Raw genomic sequence first — 20990 nt, 5'->3', positions numbered from 1 at the left:
TGTTATGCACCTGTCAGCTGGCTGAAATAGCCAAATCCACTAATTTGAAGGGGTGTCCACATACTTTTGTATATAGTGTATTCCATAGCGGTTTAGATGGGACAATGATACTCTACACAATGACTGCTTGTTTTGTCACAAACTGAAATTGGGCGAACTATTAGAATTTTAGCAACCAGGAAATGGCGGAGCCATTTCTATATATTGCACCTTTAATTGCTGCACACAACCCTGATTCAGATATGCATGAATGTGCAATATCTGGAAAACATTCTAACATTATGTAAAGCAACTAGCAGTAAGACAAAAATGTTCACATTTCTATTTATAACAAATGGCATAACACCCAATGTAATGTTCAGAGGCAAGTAGTCTATATTCTTACCACCAAATGAATCTAATCACCTCTCCCTTCTGCTGAATAATTAATATGGAGGATGAGGGTCCATATTTATCCTCATAAAACCTGCATGAGATCAAAAATACCAGATGGCACATGTAGGCTATTCACCTTGGTATATGTACATGATTTTGCAAGTAGAGACAATTGGCAATAAAGGTTAGAATAATAACTAAACTTTTGCTGGATAATCCTACTTTTTGTTGGGCCTGCAAATGGGGCTTTGTTTCTAGCACATGATCTTACAATAACTGAACATCTCCTAACTCATTAAAAGGCTGCAAATCGGTTCATTACATTTGGCTGCAGAGAATTGGAACATTTGCATAACACTTAAACAAGAGGCTAATTACTCTGCTGGTTGTTCGTGCTAGTTGTGTGGCTGAGTGAGTTAGCCCACTTTGAGCTAACCTCTGCACCTCACAGAGCACTAGCTCCTTCATTAGGTGACATAACCTCTTGTGCCAACCAGTGGCGTAGGCAAGAATCCGTAGATGGCAGGGCCAACAAAAATGTAGGGCGACAAAATTTGGGCACTCAAATCATAATTAAATTATCAGTAAAGCCTACCCTATCTATACCCTAATGTATATGATCACGCACAGCAAACCATCGAACATGTGATTTCGCATTACAGACCAAATAGGCTTGTAGGCCTATGTAAATCCATGACTCTTGCATTTAACATGGACCTAAACATAACCCATAGGCCTATAATTAAGACTGAGTCTAGAACATAATGCCCTGATATAACAGTAATAATCACAATAGGCTTGGCAACCTCTCATTGGCTCAGCTACCAGGAGATAGTAGGCTAGGCGGCCAGAAATGTAACCATTTAACAAAAGGAATTTACGTGCCAGAACCCGCCCATTATTTTGAGATTGATATGCTGATTGTTTTTTTTTACAATTTGTATTTATTTTTCCCAGTAAATAATCAACATGTGATTTCACATGTTATTATTGTCAATATATATCCCTTTCTTCCCCCCCCCCCCTTTAAGAGTGTGCTCCTAATCTCAGCTCGTTACCTGTATAAAAGACACCTGGGAGCCAGAAATCTTTCTGATGGAGAGGGGGTCAAATACTTATTTCCCTCATTAAAATGCAAATCAATTTATAACATTTTTGACATGCGTTTTTCTGGATTTTTTTGTTGTTATTCTGTCTCTTACTGTTCAAATAAACCTACCATTAAAATTATAGACTGATCATTTCTTTGTCAGTGGGCAAACGTACAAAATCAGCAGGGGATCAAATACTTTTTTCCTTCACTGTACAGGCTTATTAACAGAGGCCTGCTAATAGCACATCTACACTTAGATGTAATGACAGTGAGCTGCATACTGTTGACCCCATAGAGATGCTGGCCCATATCCTTCCTGATGAACAGGATCAAAGTCAATCGATATCTACTGGATGACCTGAAAAATCTCCAACTGCAGCTACTGAGCAACTGCAGCCTAGTTGCAGAATGGTGCATTGGACATCACATAACGGCTTCAGAAATTCTATTGCAAACACCTGTGCAGAACACATCACTGATTACATTAATAAAACATCTTGAAAATATGGTGTCTTTTATTACTTTCAGTATTATATTCAGGTTATTTCCAAGTGGCTAGATATATAGATATATATATAGTTGTTTTGCATTTCTAGCAGGCATCACTGAGCAAGTTCAATTTGCAGTGAAACAAAAGACAATACTTCTTTACACTGAATTTTTCTTTAAAGTCAATCCATTGCAGAATAAACTAGATTACAATTAACACTTGCTGAACCTATTGGAGTTCACAGGCAATTTGTGAAGTAACGTGAATCACGTCTCTATAAACTGCCAAACGGGCTGTATCACATTAGTGGAAACCAAGACTGTTCTTAGGGCAGATCTGTCGGTTTTGACTAGCAGAAACGACTTTTCGTAGCAGGTTAGGAGAATTAACTTGGCAGGTTAGGAGAATGAGGTTAAGGTCAGGAAAAGGGTTAGCTAAAATTGTCCCTGTCGCAACTAACATATCTAACTACAAATCAGGCCTGCCCTGACCGAAGTCTTGGTTTCCACTAATGCGATGTTGCCAAACAGGGTAGGTATGCTCTCTAATGGTAACCATTAGGAACAGCATCAAAACATCATGGGAAAGTGACAGTCTATACAATACTTATGGCAAAAAAAACTCTAATACGTACATATGAGGATCTACTTAAACTTAATAAAATGTGATGACAGTGCATGGTCTTTATTTTATATTCTGCCAAGTCCTGTCCCGGCAGCACAATATGGCAGCAGGATCATAAGGCTGGGTGTGACTAAAAACAACATTTTCCATTAAACTTGGCTATACTATTAACATATATTTATAGAGATTAGCAAATGATAAATGAGTCTTAAGAAAATACCGTCACTTCAGAATGTATTTCACCCATACACAAAAGGCTGCGTTTAGACAGGCAGCCCAATTTTGATATTTTTACTCACCAATTGGTATTTTGACCAATCAGATCAGCTCTGAAAAAGATCTGATGTGAAAAGATCTGATGTGATTGGTCAAAAGACCAATTAGTGGAGAAAAAAAAAAAGATTAGAATTGGGCTGCCGGTATATTGCAGCCTTAGTACCACACATCCAATTAGTGACCAATATATAAAAAGGTCATTTACTGACATCCATCAAACAAAGATTCCTAGAGGAGTGCACTGGTTAACCCCCCTGAGACTAACATTAATTATAAATGTAACATGCAAAACAATCCACAACATGAGTCACTGAAATTTAACACACAAAAAAAAAAAACATACTAGTAAATAATAATCTCATATTTAACATCTTTAATAATATTGAATTGTTATGGACCACGCAATTCTCAAACAACTAATGTTGTTGTATTATATCAAATTTTGTCAATTTATACAGTATACAAAAGTAGAATTGTGATATGCACATTACCTTTGTGCTTAGCAGAACTCACTCATCTAGGGTTACACCAAAAAATTAACATGAATCTATTTTATACAACACTGTCCAACCCACAGAATATATTAACCCGGTATTAAGAACCTGTGAGTCCTCAACTCCTTTGCTTTGTACTGTCAGCAGTTAGTCAGGTTGGTGTGAGTTCAGCTGGCTGTGGGGGTCTCTTTATCCTGGGGCTGCTGCTGGAGCAGGACTGCCTTCACTGGAGATGGATGGCCAGTGGGGACAGGCCAGGAAGGCCTGGATGCATCCAGATTGTAAAACACATATCTCCAGACAGGTTTCTGTGTTATACCTCTGGAGTCAGACAGTACACTGCGGCTCAACACAGAGCACAACACTTCTGGAGAAATACCTTCACCAATACATCTTTGGCTTTGAAAATGTAAGATCATGCTTGTGCGTCTGTAAGCAGCAATATTCTCTTTAAATACATTTAAGTGTGTTTATATACCTGTACATATGTATTACTGTATGCATGTACTGCCAAAATAAAGGAAACGCCAACATAAAGTGTCTTAATATGGCATTGGGCTACCACGAGCCAGAACAGCTTCACTGTGCCTTGGCATAGATTCTGCAAGTGTCTGGAACTCTATTGGAGGGATGGGACACCATTCTTCCTCGAGAAATTCCATCATTTGGTGTTTTGTTGATGAAAAACACTGTCTCAGGCGCCGCTCCAGAATCTCCCATAAGTGTTCAATTGGGTTGAGTTCTGGTGACAGATCCCTCTATCAAAGTCACTGAGATCTCTTCTAGCCATGGTAGCCAAAATAATAGGCAACTGGGCATTTTTATACATGACCCTAAGCATGATGGGATGTTAATTGCTTAATTAACTCAAGAACCTCACCTGCGTGGAAGCACCTGCTTCCACTCCTGAGTGGCGCAGTGGTCTAAGGCACTGCATCGCAGTGCTAACTGTGCCACTAGAGATCCTGGTTCGAATCCAGGCTCTGTCGCAGCCGGCCGCGACCGGGAGACTCATGGGCGGTGCACAATTGGCCCAGCGTCGTCCAGGGTAGGGTAGGGAATGGCCGGCAGGGATGTAGCTCAGTTGATCGAGCATGGCGTTTGCAACGCCAGGGTTGTGGGTTCGATTCCCACGGGGGGCCAGTATAAAACAAATATGTATTCACTAACTGTAAGTCGCTCTGGATAAGAGCGTCTGCTAAATGACTAAATTGTAAATGTAATATACTTTGTATCCCTCATTTACTCAAGTGTTTCCTTTATTTTGGCAGTTGCATGTATGTATGTATATTTATCACTGTCCAGTGTCCATGTCACCCTCATGCCCAGTGCACCTGTGCCCCTGCTGAGGCTGTGGAGTGTCTCTTGGCCTCTAGTAGCGAGGTGGCCTGCTGCTTGTCACTCTCGATCTCCTGGAGTCGCTTCTCGTCCAGGAAGGCCACCAGAGAGTTCCTCATGTCCACCACCTCCAGCATCTCCTGTAGCACACGGTCCTCTTCTGCCTGCTGCTCCGCCGTCTTCGCAGAGTCTGGGGTGGACACGATAAGAGGATTTTACACACACAAACTTTGCACAGGAGACCTCCTAATAAGTGATCTTATAACTATGCTATCAGTGATACAAATGCAACGATCCAGTCTTTTTGTAGAGTAACATACCATCCAGCTCCATGTATCGTCTGAGATCCATCTCCAGCATGCTCTGTTTGTCCTCCAACTCCAGCTGTCGAGACCTGATGGGCAGAGGAAAGGAGGAAACAGAAGACAGTTGAATAGAAGTGGCTGGTTTCATTCAATAGGGCCTTAGTTGCAGTTAAGGGAAACTCCCACAGCTCACACTCAGCTCATGAGTCAACATGGCAAAACAAGGGTATAACTATGTTGAAGAACACAATAACAACTCTGTCAGGAGTGTGAAGTCTGCTTCTCTGTCCCCCACTGGCTCCTTCAGCTAGGAACTCACCACACAAGAACACTATACTCTGTATAATGTATAGAAATGTATGGTAAAACAAATTCTACACTCACGCCACCATTAGGTCTGACTCCTCAGAGACCAAGGCGTTCTTCTGGTGGACCAGATGGATCCACTGGTCGATCATCTCAGGGGAACCTCCACTGCCTGGGGGAGAATGAGAAGATATGATGGGGGGAGGGTGAAAGAGACTCAAGGAGATCCCGCTGCATATTCCTTGCCAAAGCTTGCCAAATGCCAATATTTCACTCTACGGACCTCCATCAAAGCATCACAGGATAAAAGATGAAGGCAAATCTTTGTTGTTCAGGACAAGCTATGTTCAAAGTACTGTGTTATGGTTAGCTACAGCAAACGAAAGTGTTGGGGTGGGGTCTCACCTTCCTCTCCTCGGAGTACCTGCTCCAGCACCACACCTTTATCCTCCAGCTCTTTAAACGTCACCTCAATCTCCTCCAGGCGCCTCTGAATAGACTGGGGGTCACAAGCAGACAATAAGACGAGCTTTATAGCAGAGAACACTGGACAAGCAGGAAGACTCAATACTGGCAGGTCCAGTGTTAGACTAACCATCCGAAAGTAGAGCTGTTCGATCTGGCTTCAGCAGACTGTCCTGTGTTCAGACAGTGAACTGCCCTATGCAGTATTCAGTAGGGTGCACCAGAGCAAAACCTTTTGCAACAATAAATGTTTTATCTCTTGTAAAACACAATCCTGTGCTTTACTGGCAAATCACAGTACAGTGAACTGACCTGTGCATTGTGGAAGCGCTGCATCTCACACGTCTTGGCCCGTCGATCCAACGCCCTCATCTTCAACAGCTCCAGTTTTTCAGCCTCTACAGGGTCTGAAGGGATGGTCTGGAACTAGACAAGAGAGTGTGTGTGTGTGTGTGTGTGTGTGTGTGTGTGTGTGTGTGCAATATCTATGGACTTAATATGCCGGCCAGATAAGTCACACTCCTTACCTTATCATCATATAAATCCAAGCCATCTGGTGCAAACATATCCAACTCATCCTCATCATCATCATCATCATCATCATCATCACCACCACCATCTTCCTCAGATACACTGTGGCCATAGTGTACTTCTGTGAAGTTAAAGAAATACAATTATTAATTCAGAATAGATATGAAGGACATGGGTATTAACAACTGCTGTTTGCAATATAAATACATATTTTATTGATTGACAGGTATAAAGATAATGTGGCCATGATGAGACCATAGAATTAGGAATTAGAATACTAGAATGGACATGAACCTTCTTATGATGGGATAAAGGTCAGACATTTTGGTCAGGGAGTTGATCAACCATGGTTTGCCAATGCAGTGATAAGATAGTGTAAAATAATGAATTTATCTGCACTGTATGTTTGTTAGCTAGCTAGCCAGACAGTTTTGAGGAATGATTCCATTAATAAATTGTTTAATTAACTGCCAACATTCCATTCAAACAATGCAGTCAATCCACAGCCATACACTGTCTGAAATCAGTTGATAATAGGACTTAGACAAGTTGTAAATGCAAAAAGTACTGCTATTGTATCATGTAGAATAGCAGCTTTCCAAGAAAACACATATACAGAGCATTTGTATAAAATCCATATAAACTATTTATAATTATATGACAATATTTTAGGATGACAATAATTCTATTACACAATTTCAGATATCACATGCCTTACTTTTATTTTCCTGAATAAGTAAAATCAGGATTATGCCTCTACTGCCATTCATTCCAATTAGACTGGTTTGGATTTTTCCCTGACCAAAGTGGCTGCCATTTTCACCCCGTTCTGGAACTTTGAGGTTTTATGACATAGCCCCTCTAGTAATTTAATATGATCTCTATGGCCGAGACAGTAAATCCACACCACACTAGGGTCTACACCTGGGTGGCTGTTGAGGACGCTGAAGCGGTGGTCCCTCCCCAGCCGAGGGGAGGACAGGTTCCAGGGGGAGAACTTGGAGCGGACCCTGGCGTGCTGGCCCTGGAGCCCCGCTGGTTCCTCTTTCCTCCTGAAGCAGCGGCGGTTCCTGTGCTCCCGTATGTGTCCCCCCGGCCCAGGGCCCCCACTCCAGTAGCCCTCCTCCTCCTGGGCGTCTGCACCTCAAATCAAACTTGATTAAACCCTTCAAGCTTCCTACTGGGCCATTTAAAAAAAAAATCATACCTCAAAAAAGTGGTATATTCAATCGCAACACTTTTACAATAAAAACACAATAAAAGAGACAAAACAAAGAAAAGACAATGAAAGAGAATAAGGATACCTGGGGGTTTGGGTGGGCAGGGACCCGCTGCTGTGGCTGAGGAAGAGGAGCAGGAGGAAGAACCGGGTGTCTCCGAGTCAGAGTCCAGGCTGAAGCTCAAGTTGACCAGGTGGTTCTTCTCCTCGTCGGTCAGCTGCAACTTCCGCAGGGACGGCTTCGGCCTGGAGTCAGGGGCTGGGGCTGCCTTGGGGGTCCCTTTCTCTCCTGCTGCCCTGGGGGACCCCTTCTCTCCTGCATAGGCTGGTGACGTGTCCCTTTTTGGGGTGAGGAGGACAGTGCGTGGTTTGGCTACAGGAGGGGAGGCCTGAGGGATGTCCGAGCGAGAGTGGCGAGGTTTTGGGACAGGGGTCAGAGGATCCGAGGGGGCATCCTCACCCCTCTCCTTCCACTCTTCCTCCACCTCACAGGCCTCAAACCCTTTCTTTGTGAAAACGTGTATAGGCGGTTTTGGTGGGACCGGGGGCTCCTCTACAGGGTTAGGATGTTTGCTGCTGGGGTCTTCCTGACTCTGAGGATGCAGAGGCTCCGTGGGTTTAGGAGGACCCGAGTCTAGATGGCACTCGTTGTCCTCAGAGGGACAAGGTGAGTGGTCTTCACTGGAGATCGAATTCACACCTCTCTTCTCCTCCTCGTGATCTCCTATGGTATCCTAGAAGGGAAAAAATGAAAGGAGGATTGTAGCATAAGCATTGTATCATGTGATTAAACATTCATCTATAAATGAATGGTTATGGTACACAGCCATGTTTGAAATGAACAGATCTTGTGACTCAACACCAATGTACTACTTATACCCACTAACTGTCCTTAATTGTTCTGTACAGATAAGTTGAGCCACAAGCTGGCAACATGGTATGCAACAGAATGGTTTAATTTCCCATCTGCTCAAACTCAGAACAGAGACCCCACCTTAACGGATGGGGATGGTTCCCTGTTCTCCATCTCTAGCTGTTCAGAGTGCAGCTCACAGTAGAACTTCCCTGAGGGCACAAGAGGGAAAACAACAGCTTGCAGAGTCTGGATCTGGCACATATTTGAGATGCTACTTGACAACCCTTTCTCCCATTCTCCTTTTCACATGAACCACAAAACACGTAAAAGGGCATCTTTCATTCATTTTTCATACGGTGCATAAATAAATTAAACTGTGCTGTATTTATCATCCGGATGTAGGTTCCTTGCCTTGGAGGATTTACCTTACTACAGGTACGGAAGCTGTTGCACTAGAAATAACTATATTCTGTTTCTGTATTGTCCAAACAGCGAGTAACTTGCTGTGTCTTTGTGAGCAGCCAATATTTCAGAAGGCAGAACATTTCAGAGAGAATATTTTCCATAATTGAGTACATAATGACCATGGAAGTCCCACTTGCATAGTAACATGATGTTGTGCTTGTAAAAGATTCAAAAGGGCTCATTAGGACCCAGCAGATTTCCCACTAGACTGAGTGCCAGTCTATGCTATCAGGTCAACTCCTTGCCACTCGTTGGCATGCTAAGTTAACATGTTAGCACAAACAGACTGGCACTCAGCGGTAGAAGCGGTAATGCTCACTCACCCGTGTTCTGGCTAAAGGTATATCTGCCCAGTCTAAGGGTGGTGCCGCACTGCTGGCAGGTGAAGCAGCTACGGTGGAAGAACTTGCCCTCAGTGCTGATCCTCTCCAGCACATAGACCCGCTGGCCACAGAAGTAACACTCCTCATTGCTGCCGATGCCTGACGTCGGGCTTAGTTCAGGGGTCACCTCAGGGGCTGAGACAGGGGCTACAGGCTGAGAGCAAAGAAATTGAGATCAACAGTCATATTTTAACAGTACTTCAATAACTTAGCACAAAAACATGTACTTATGGTGTAACAATAGGGAATAGTCCTGAAGGCCAAAGAAAGAGGAACGATTAAAAATGACAAATCTGGTGTGTTCAACAACTCTTACAATGGTCTGTACCCTGGGTGCTATACCCCAGTAGTAATCAAAGAGAGGAACAACCGCCAGTGATATTAGTAGTTCAATAGCATAGCACGTAAACATTGAATCGAATAGCAGTTGGAGTAGTCCTGAAGTCTGCAGATACATCCATCATACAGCAAAAGGTTAGCTCTGCATGGGAGCCTATGGTAATGAGGATAGCATTTGTATTCTAGACACCACTCACATCTTCCTCATCTCCCATCCTTTTAGCTTTATCTTCTGTCTCGACTGCCAGTCTCTCCTGTGTAAAAGAGAAAACAGTCATGTGACCTGTTTATGGTTTCCATTATGCAACTGAATAATGGATGATGTCAAAATGAACAATGCTTTAGATATTACCTTAAATGATTGAAAAGTGTCTTTGCTATTACAGTTGATTTTGGAACAAGCCAACAAAGGTTAAAAAAATATATTGTAAGTGTTCTGTAGTATGGTCTTAGTTATAATAAGGAACGAACACAATCAAATGATGATTAAAACACATATTGTAACTGTAGACAATGAATGAATCGAAGCATAATCACAAGAAGCAAACCAAAATGGCTGGGCATGTGAATTCAAGGTTCTTATCTAGAGAACTCTGATATTACTGTAAGTAAATAGTCAACGACAGCAGGGAGTTGCATGAAAAATGATGACAGTCCATGTGAACTTGAGGTTGGCCTACTCTCCATTTTACCCAACAGACAAATGTTTTTGCATAAATATTATCGCGCTCTACCTGATACTGTATTGCGTAAACAGCTAACTAGTCCCAGTGACAACATGTAGCTGATTGCCTGAGCCTTACCTTGCGTCTCTGCAGAGAGTTGTGCTTGAGCTTGTTGAGGAAGAAAACAGCCTGAAAAGACAGGGTCTTGGACGGCGTCAGGAGAAGGCTCGGAGGTTCTGCAGCAGAGAGAGACACAAACACACTCCAGCTTTAGTTTCCTACTGTTCCTGTTCTGCCAGAACAACAAACACGTTTCACAGGCACCCAACTAACCCACTGTGTTGTCTGAGCCCCCCACAGCAGAAAACCTGCATTTTAAAATGTGTACAGCTTCTTGTACATAAACAATGTGTTCTGGCTTTTTCTCTACCAATCTCTCTTATGTAAAAATCCTGTCATTCATTATATATTACACATCCAGCTTCTCTACACTGCTGTTGAAAACAAGCTTTGTAGAAGATGTAATTCAATTCAATTTGTCAATCCCCCTGAGAAAACTCCTGTGCAAGCCCCCGGTGACAGACAGGACATGTCCCTCATGCATGCGCATCTGTGTGCCAGCCAGCCAGCCGATCCCCCTACAGTGAGCTATGCTACCTACGGCATCACAGCGACAAGCATGTCACACCCTCTCTCTAAAACTGCTTCCAAATGCTGGATCCCAACTGAAAATCCCTGCTACACACTCTGCTAGTATTTTTCCAGAAATACCTCCGGCAGCAAAAATAGACGGGGAAAATCCTTCTTCCTCAAAGCAGGAACATTCGATATATTTTAGATGACGCCAAGGCTAGTCCTACCCAAGCCTGATAAGCCATTTCCTCACGGGCTGCTGTGCGGTTTGCTTTGACTGCTGCCTGGCTTACGGACTGAGTGCAAGAGAGCAGTACAACCCTGACTGTCAATCAGGGCTGGTTATGAGCACAGCCCAGCTACTCTAACCAGAGGAATGCTGGGTAATGCTCTTAAAGGGACAATGACAGCCCTCTCCCTTCTTATCAACGCCAAACACATTTCATAGGGAAAAACACCTGGGCCCAAGGATGTACAAATGGGGGTTACATAAGCTATGCACTGTCTAAACAGACTTAGGCCAGATTCCATTGTTTCCACTAATAGTTGGCTATGGTGATATGGTTAATATTGAAAACTCTGCTGAAATTTGGTAAAGCATTTTTAGAAATGAAGCACACTAAAAGCACCTTTATGTAATTAATACAACTATGCATAATGATGTCACAGTAACATAACAGTCTATAAATATACATAATCTAGTCTCGTGATAGCAGACCTCAACACCACTTTCTTGTTCAAGATGGCTGGAGTCGAGGCTACAAGTAATAAAACAAACAATCACGGTGATAATTATGTAACATGTCTGACAACCATTGCCCTGATGCTTACCTTTAGTGGGCGTCCTTTCGTTGAAGGCATCATGGATCTGAGTGAGGTAGAGCACCATGGAGAGCTTGTCTATCTGTTCCTTGGTGGCCATGTCACTGGCTGACATGATGGGAGGGATGCCCAGCTCTCTCTCCAGGAGGCTGAAGGCCAGCTGGTTGTTGTGGACTGAATCAGACTCATTCAGAGAGGACATGTCACTGGAGGGACAGGTGAGGGATAGTTACTATGTTGACCAGGGCCATGTTCAATAGGGCACACCATAGCAAAACATTTTGTAACAGAAAATTGACGTTTGCTTTCTTATTGGACAGGTAGTACCATGGAAATGGAATAACTTGAACAGGAAAAGCCCCTCAGACCAAGGACATTTTACTGTAGACTCATGGGTACATCTTTCCTTCTGTGGTACTACTTGTGCATTTGCTACATTTGTGGTGTATAAGTTGAATTTCCCCCTTATAAAGCCCACAGACTCACATAAGATGGGGTTTGAAGGTGTTGATGAGGGCACACAAGGCCAGGCCAGACCTCCAGGACTGGGTCAGATCCTTCACCTTCACCCTGTCGTACCCTGCCGTGTGCTGCTGACACCACTTCAACAGCTCCTCAAAAGCTCCAACCGAATCTGGGCCATGAACACACATAAGAACACTGCATTATGACTTAGAATGCATGCTCAATAGGCCTACATTGCTTTCTTCATTCTAAGAGGTATGTTACTGTGGATGTTCAAACATGGACATGGTCATGTTCAGGGTCTTGCCTGGTCTGTGCCATGAAACATAGCGACATTGCATCAAGGCAGGCATTGAAAGAATGTTATGATAGATACACAGACTTGTTTACATTCTGAGTCGGGCATCTAAGGATGCAACAGAAATGTCACAGCCATTTTGATGATAATGAGACACATATTAATGGGTTAAAGGCTCGGCTAGTGTTTCGTGCCTATGATTGCAGCAGGTCATTTTCATCGAAAAGGATCAATAGCATTAACATGTGAAGTTCATAGGAGCATATCAAATTGGGTGTCAAATGAAAGCTAGGAGTCCATATTTTTGGGAAATGAAGGCATAGATACATTTTTCAACCAGTCTTAGAAAACATCTACCAGAAAAAGTCTTAAAAGGCATCATAAATACATCAAAACACAATCATGTTGACGTAAAGACCACTGCCAACTAAAATCAACACGTATTTCATTTTGGAGAAATTGCTTACCTTCTCTAAGTTTAAGAAATATTGCCTTGTGCCTTGTTACCAAAAACCCACATATCTTTAAAATATTTTCTAATTTCTCTCCCTTATAAGGAGGGAGGATAATGAAGGTAACATAAGTAACAAGTAATGGTAGACATACCAATTAGTTATAGTGATTTTACTGAAATCTATTTTGTTTATGAATTATTAAGTGTGAAAAAAATGTATGCACTCACTAACTGTAAGTCGCTCTGGATAAGAGCGTCTGCTAAATGACAAAAAAAAAAAAAAAAAAAAAGTGATTAAAGATGCACTATGCGGAAATCGCTCCGCCATTTCCTGGTTGTTAAAATTGTAATAGTTCGCCTAATTTCAGTTTAGTGACAAAACAAGCAAGTATAGGGCGGCGCACAATTGGCCCAGCGTCGTCCAGGGTAGGGGAGGGAATGGCCGGCAGGGGATGTAGCTCAGTTGGTAGAGCATGGCGTTTGCAACGCCAGGGTTGTGGGTTCGATAAAATAATGTATGTGCTAACTGTAAGTCGCTCTGGATAAGAGCGTCTGCTAAATGACTAAAATGTAAATGTAAAATCTAAACCAGGGGTGTCAAACGTCCGGCCCGCGGGCCGGATCAGGCCCGCAAACGGGTTTAATCCGGCCCGCGAGATGATAAAAAACAAACAAAAAAAACATTGTAAAGTATAAAATGCGCTGCAATTTTTCAATAAAATAAACTGCTGTTCCAATTGCGTCCACTGGATGGCGCAATAGCAATTGTGTTAAGCAAGCAAACTGTTTATACCGGGGCAGAGCAAGTAGGTCAAGCACGTGCAGCCAATGAGCTACTTTGTTTTGCCCGCGATATTTATTACGGCTTCTACTTTTAACATTATGTGCTTTGGCACCCTCATTGCCCCAATATGTCTCTGTCAAAAAAGAGAAAAGTGGACGCAGAGTGCAGAGTGTTCCAAGAAAAATGGTCATCCTATTTATTCACGGAATTGAATGGGAAAGCTGTATGTTTGGTGTGTTCAGAGCATGTTGCAGTGCTGAAAGAATAACCTTCGTCGCCACTATGTGAGTCTTCATGCCGACAAATATGACAACTTTCAAGGACAGCGGAGATGAGAGAAGGTGAATGAACTGTTGGCGAGTCTGAAGAAACAGCAGTCTGTGTTTACTCACAGCCGAGACATCAGTGACGCTGCAGTGAAAGCTAGCTACCTCATTGCTAATGAAATCGCAGTGGCTTCAAAACCATTTAGTGAGGGTGAATTTGTAAAAACATGCATGATGAAGGCAGCGGAGATTGTGTGCCCTGAAAAGCGGCAGGCTTTTGTAAATATCAGCCTGACAAGAAACACAGTTGCAGACAGGATTTCCGATCTTTCAGTGGATTTGGACAGCCAGTTGAAGCAAAAAGTAAAGTCATTTATTGCGTTTTCGGTTGCAATTGATGAAAGCACGGACATTACAGATGTTGCACAACTGGCCATTTTCATCCGCGGAGTTGATGACACATTGACCGTCACCGAGGAGTTCGTGGAGTTGGTGCCGATGACAGATACAACGACAGCAGCTGATATTTTTACCGCACTCGTCGGCGCCCTGGACAGGGTCGGAGTGGACTGGTCCCGCGCTGTCAGCCTGGCTACAGATGGTGCGCCCTCAATGATCTGGAAAAAAGCAGGCGTTGTGACAAAGTTCAGAGAGAAAGTGCAATCTGCAAATGGAGGACGTGATTTGACTTTTCACTGTATTTTGCACCAGGAGGCTTTGTGTTGCAAGTCATTAAAGATGGATAACGTCATGAAGGTGGTCATCCAAACTGTTAATTTCATCCGATCCAGAAGCCTGAATCACCGTCAGTTTGACAGCCTTCTCAGAGAGAAAGACCACATCTATGGCCTGCCATACCACACTGAGGTAAGATGGTTAAGCCGAGGTGCTGTGCTGAGGGCAAACCAGTGTTAGAATTTCATTCCGCAGAATGGATGCAGGATCTTGCATTTATGGTGGATGTTACAGAACACCTGAATAACTTGAACAAACAGCTGCAATGGCGCAACAAAGTTGTCACGCAGTATTATGACAGCATACGTTCTTTCAAGTTGAAGCGGTCATTGTGGGAGACGCAACTTGCCGGTGGTGATGCAGCTCACTTCCCCTGTCTGAAAAATGTGTGCGCGACCCAACATGTGGCAGACATGAAGCGGTTCAAAGATAAAATAACGGGACTGTTACGGGAGTTTGAGCAACGCTTTCAGATTTATGTTTATATGTTTTTATGTTGATGTGCTATTGTTTTTAATTTATTTTATTTTATTTGTATATTTAACCTATTCTTGACTCTGTGGTTCTTGCACTTGTTTGGGGAACAGGATTTCATTATTTTTATCTACATTTCTGCCTGAGAAATGAAACCCTGATATAGTTCTGTGATCTGTGAAACAGTTCTGTTAATCACTGAGGCATTGTGTGTTCTTTTTCTTTAGAATTTTCAAATAAACTTGACGTGTTTTATGATTAATAGTGATGTTGTGCTTGTACTATTTTGGATACACTGTCCTCAGGCTCCAGCTTTATGTTGTATGTTGATCGTATTAAAACAAAGAAAACAATCTGAAGTTGTTGTTTTTAAGTTATATATATACACACCATGATTTTTCCGGTCCGGCCCACTTGGGAATAGATTTTCCTCCATGTGGCCCCTGAGCTAAAATGAGTTTGACACCCCTGATCTAAACCACTGTGAAATATATTTTCCATAACCAAAAATATTGTATTTTCAGCTGTTTGAAGCTTGTGTACAAACCTGAACGTAAAAGACGGCAAAAACGAAACTTAAGAACCGGAAGCATAGCAAAAACGCACATAGAACAGATCTACCGCTTCTTAGACATGCTTTCAATGAGAATGACAGAGCTATAACTCACATGTCTATGTGTATTTGGTCAGGTCGCCCAAAAAGTTACATATTGCAGCTTTAAAACTTGTAATTCCATTACAGAATTACCCCAAAAAAATCAGTAACGGAATTACTGCAACAATGGGAAAACATAACAGTCACAAACCACAGTTGGGTCACCTGCTTCTGTCCTCCCTTCCACTGGCATACTGTTCTGTTCAGCTCAGAACTCTTTTCTTTGTCTTTCTGTTGACTGGTCTGGAGTGTTAAAACAGTCTGACTCTGGACAGTGCTCTGCTGTGCTGCGCTGTGATTTCCAAACTTGTGAAACATGACGAGAATTACATTCAGAGCCATAATTATGCATCTGTGTAGTACAGATCAGGGACCCTTGATGTAATTCCGTTACTGTAATTCCATTACCCGATGTACAGTCGTGGTCAAAAATTTTGAGAATGACACAAGTATTGGTCTTCACAAAGTTCGCTGCTTCAGTGTTATGAGATATTTTTGTCAGATGTTACTATGGTATACTGAAGTATAATTACAAGCATTCCATAAGTGTCAAAGGCTTTTATTAACAATTACATTAAGTTTATGCAAAGAGTCAATATTTGCAGTGTTGACCCTTCTTTTTCAAGACCTCTGCAATCCGCCCTGGCATGCTGTCAATTAACTTCTGGGCCACATCCTGACTGATGGCAGCCCATTCTTGCATAATCAATGCTTGGAGTTTGTCAGAATTTGTGGGATTTTGTTTGTCCACCCGCCTCTTGAGGATCGACCACAAGTTCTCAATGGGATTAAGGTCTGGGGAGTTAACTCGCCATGGACCCAAAATGTCGATGTTTTGTTCCCCGAGCCAATTAGTTATCACTTTTGTCTTATGGCAAGGTGCTCCATCATGCTGGAAAAGGCATTGGTCGTCACCAAACTGTTCTTGGATGGTTGGGAGAAGTTGCTCTCGGAGGATGTGTTGATACCATTCTTTATTCATGGCTGTGTTCTTAGGCAAAATTGTGAGTGAGCCCACTCCCTTGGCTGAGAAGCAACCCCACACATGAATGGTCTCAGGATGCTTTACTGTTGGCATGACACAGGACTGATGGTAGCGCTCACCTTGTCTTCTCCGGACAATGTGTTTTCCGGATGCCCCAAACAATCGGAAAGGGGATTCATCAGAGAAAATGACTTTACCCCAGTCCTCAGCAGTCCAATCCCTGTACCTTTTGCAGAATATCAGTCTGTCCCTGATGTTTTTCCTGGAGAGAAGTGGCTTCTTTGCTGCCCTTCTTGACACCAGGTCATCCTCCAAAAGTATTCGCCTCACTGTGCATACAGATGCACTCACACCTGCCTGGTGCCATTCCTGAGCAAGCTCTGCGCTGGTGGTGCCCCGATCCCGCAGCTGAATCAACATTAGGAGACGGTCCTGCCGCTTGCAGGACCTTCTTGGGCGCCCTGACGCCTTCTTCACAACAATTGAACCTCTCTCCTTGAAGTTCTTGATGATCCGATAAATGGTTGATTTAGGTGCAATCTTACTAGCAGCAATATCCTTGCCTGTGAAGCCCTTTTTGTGCAAAGCAATGATGACGGCACGTGTTTCCTTGCAGGTAACCATGGTTAACAGAGGAAGAACAATGATTTCAAGCACCACCTTCATTTTAAAGCTTCCAGTCTTTCCAGACTCAGACAGTGGTCCTCTGTAGCTCAATTGGTAGAGCATGGCACTTGTAACGCCAGGGTAGTGGGTTCGATCCCCGGGACCACCCATACGTAAAAATGTATGCGCACATGACTGTAATTCGCTTTGGATAAAAGCATCTGCTAAATGGCATATTATTATTATTATTATTCTAACTCAATCAGCATGACAGAGTGATTTCCAGCCTTGTCCTCGTCAACACTGTCACCTGTGTTAACGAGAGAATCACTGACATGATGGCAGCTGGTCCTTTTGTGGTAGGGCTGAAATGCAGTGGAAATGTTTTTTGGGGATTAAGTTCATTTTCATGGCAAAGAGGGACTTTGCAATTAATTGCAATTCATCTGATCACTCTTCATGACATTCTGGAGTATATGCAAATTGCCATCATCAAAACTGAGGCAGCAGACTTTGTGAAAATTAGTATTTGTGTCATTCTCAAAACTTTTGACCACAACTGTAAATCCACTTGTAATTCAATAACCAAAATAGATTTTTTTCAAATTCAAGGTGCCATGTCATAGCTGACACCCCATTCTTTCTGCAGACATTTTTGAATCTTAATTCAGAGCACATATTTAACAGAGTTTTTGGAAAATTCTGTAAATCTGTTACCAAAGTTTGCATCCGCACAGTTCTTCCACTAAGTTCTTTTTTCTAAATTCTCCAGTGGAAATGGTTAAAAGTAGTCCTTGTGCATAGAGTTGTACAGTTTGTCAAACTTTAAGATCAATGGTTTTTGTTTAGCATACATATAAAGTGAAGAAACTGAGTCAAAGTGTAATTCCGTTACCATGGAATTGCCCAGCACAGTCGAGCATAAACAAATATTAATCATGCCCATGCTCCCCTCATGTATTACTGCTTTAGTAAAGTGAAGCTAGACTAACCTTGTCGCAGGTGAGACAACCCGCCTTTCTGCTTCTTGGTTGGTCGGCCTGAATCAATACGGTCTTCAACATCATACAGATGTTGCAACTTTGGAATGCATGCAAAGAGAGAGAATCATGATAAACAACATAGCACTTGATTTTGAGTTGAATTTTACACTAGAGGCAGAACACAGTAGCCTGGTCCCAGATATGTTTGTGCTGTCTTGCCAACTCCTATGATCATTGTCAAGCAATGACAATAGGAGTTGGATATACAGCACAAACAGATCTAGGACCAGGCTAAGAACCCAGTAAGCTTCATAAAGCTGGTACTCAAATGCAGAAGCTGGGGTTTGGTTTGATGCAGTGTAATTGATCTGGTAGTTTGTGAAAACTCTAAAGCCTTTCCGATCAATACTCCTCTAGTGGGGGAAATCAAAAACCATTTCCTAGCCGGCTCAACACTTCATATACACAGAGCAGTTTCCTGGCAACGCATGTACACTCTAGGAAATATCAACCCAAAATGGCAGAGCAGCACTGATCTAATTCAAAACGTGTATACAATGTTACTCAGCACAATATCTATTCACTTTGCTAGCATTGATACAGTGAGACAGTTATACCCTTTTCACACCATCAAACCCACCTGAACCAATCTTAACTGAGCTGGCGTGGTTACGCATCCACTATAGTTGCTGGAACCGTGTTGAAAAGAAAAGATCCAAGCCAGCACAGTGCCTTTCAGGTTGGCCCAATAGTGTGAATCGGGCATCAGTGGAGATTTGAGTCTGTGCTGACCATAGAAATAGAAGGACTAGAATGTAATAGATTATATTTATATGTTTCTGACCTGGTTGGCCTTGATGGAGTTGAGGTTGACGTGCTGGTAGCGTGTAGCCGGGTCTATGCTAAAGGCACTGTAGTTTTTACTGGTGTTCTCTGGCGTGGTCTGGGACAGGAGCTGGTAGATACTCTCCCTATTCAGTCAGAGGGAAAGACATCTTCTAGAGACAATTCTACCTCAGAAACTCAATATAGAACTGAAAAAGAAAACGCTCCAACAAAGGAACAGAAGATTCTGATGGGTTTGTTCAGGAATACTTTTTTTAAAGCAGCTGCTTGTGATGTAATGGATGTTCAAAGAATGTTGTGAAAAACAGTTAAAAGCCTCGAGTGGTATTACCAGTTGGAGAGTTTTCTCTGAAAGGCCCGGCCAGGGTAACCCTTCTATACAGTAACAATGAAGAGGGATGGGCACATGATTTTTGAGGTGGTGTTTATGATCATATAGAAAAAGCTTTGTTACCGTTCAGCAAGGACTTCCAGGTGGGGTTTTCCCTTGCCCCAGCTCCTCACCATCCATGCTGTGTCGAAGGCAGCCAGAAACCCACGGGCAATACCTGTTCCCAGAGGCCAGAATGGCTGTGGACACATACACTTTCTATCAAAACCCTTTTAGAATAGTGTTGTATGACAACAGGAAATTGTATGACAACAGTAGACACTGTTATGCCCTGAGACGATTTTATGCACCATTTCCTAACTGAGGACTGTGTATAAACTACAAGTAAGTGTACCATTGTGTGTATAACTGAATGTATATACAGTATGTGAGAATATAGAAACCATGAACATGTTAGACATTTTAGAACAAGGTCGTCATCCATCACATTTACATGACCTCTCACCTCCACCAGGCAGTCTCCGACCAGGCCCATGAGTAGTTTCTTTCCGTTCCTCTCCCTGACCAGCGAGGCGTTCTCAGCACGGTGCATACAGGTGAAGTCAAACATGGCCACGTCAGGCTGGCCAGCATGGTTCTGGGCAAACTGCATGTTGGGCAAGCGGTGGCCTGTGGAGAAGTGGGCAGCGCCGTGGGCGTAACGCAACAAAGCCTCCTGGTCCACGTTGGCCTGGGCCAGGAGCTGATTGGCATCGCTGAAGTCCTGGAGACAAGAGGGAATATATTGGAGGCGGTCACAGAGGGGACACCATATAATTAAATGGAACAAAAATACTATGGGGAACTATGGGGGACACATTGGGGTTGGTCAGTGCTTGAAGTGGAATGATAAAGGTGCCAGTAATAATATTAGGGGCCGGTACTCATTTTCTAATTTTATAGTACTGGTGTTCATATAAAGAGGTGCCGGTACTCAAGCAATCGAAAATTGGAGAAGCTGATACTCTGTACTACTGATGCAGACCGGCCTAATTCAAGCACTGGGGTGGTGGTGATACACATCTGAGAGCTGTCTATCACTGACTAGAATCTAGATGCTGCTTTATGTGAAAACAATGGGTATAATCCTCCCACGTAGTCTAGCCAAGCATTATATGCTCCACATAAAGAAGCAAGCCGACACTGGGTCAGCATCTTTAAACAAAATGGAACAGTGTCAAGAATTACACAAAAACCAACCCCCATAATCATGCGCAAATATATAGAATGATTACAGCTTCAGTGCAACATAAATACTAAACAGTTACTCAGCAGAACATCTCCCATCTTGGCAACTGAACTATAACAGATGAAAGCCTCTATTTTGATAACAGTCAGCATGGGCTCTAATCATTGAAGACAAAACAAGGGGATCTGGCTTTGTCCCTCC

At 42.8% G+C, this 20990-nt stretch overlaps 1 pseudogene across 1 annotated transcript in view; it reads right to left on the bottom strand.

Annotated features, from left to right (window-relative positions):
- Positions 1 to 1973: 1973 nt before the first annotated feature.
- The window catches only part of LOC311149930 (F-actin-monooxygenase mical1-like), a 20833-nt pseudogene continuing 1816 nt past the window's right edge, over positions 1974 to 20990 (bottom strand). Inside the window, exons 4-21 of the transcript XR_014615680.1 lie at positions 20067 to 20324; positions 19685 to 19800; positions 19229 to 19355; positions 18394 to 18481; positions 12166 to 12313; positions 11689 to 11885; positions 10363 to 10460; positions 9757 to 9813; positions 9161 to 9374; positions 8511 to 8581; positions 7602 to 8250; positions 7222 to 7434; positions 6294 to 6418; positions 6079 to 6192; positions 5707 to 5800; positions 5380 to 5473; positions 5011 to 5084; positions 1974 to 4880 (exon numbers count right to left, since the gene is read on the bottom strand). The product of XR_014615680.1 is annotated as an F-actin-monooxygenase mical1-like (transcript). The remainder of the gene's footprint in view (positions 4881 to 5010; positions 5085 to 5379; positions 5474 to 5706; positions 5801 to 6078; positions 6193 to 6293; positions 6419 to 7221; positions 7435 to 7601; positions 8251 to 8510; positions 8582 to 9160; positions 9375 to 9756; positions 9814 to 10362; positions 10461 to 11688; positions 11886 to 12165; positions 12314 to 18393; positions 18482 to 19228; positions 19356 to 19684; positions 19801 to 20066; positions 20325 to 20990) is intronic.

The sequence above is a fragment of the Coregonus lavaretus genome (assembly GCF_964263955.1).
Source record: "Coregonus lavaretus genome assembly, chromosome: 22".
Taxonomy (NCBI): domain Eukaryota; kingdom Metazoa; phylum Chordata; class Actinopteri; order Salmoniformes; family Salmonidae; genus Coregonus; species Coregonus lavaretus.
Note: the sequence above shows the minus strand (reverse complement) of the source record. Positions and strands in the feature narration are given on the sequence as shown.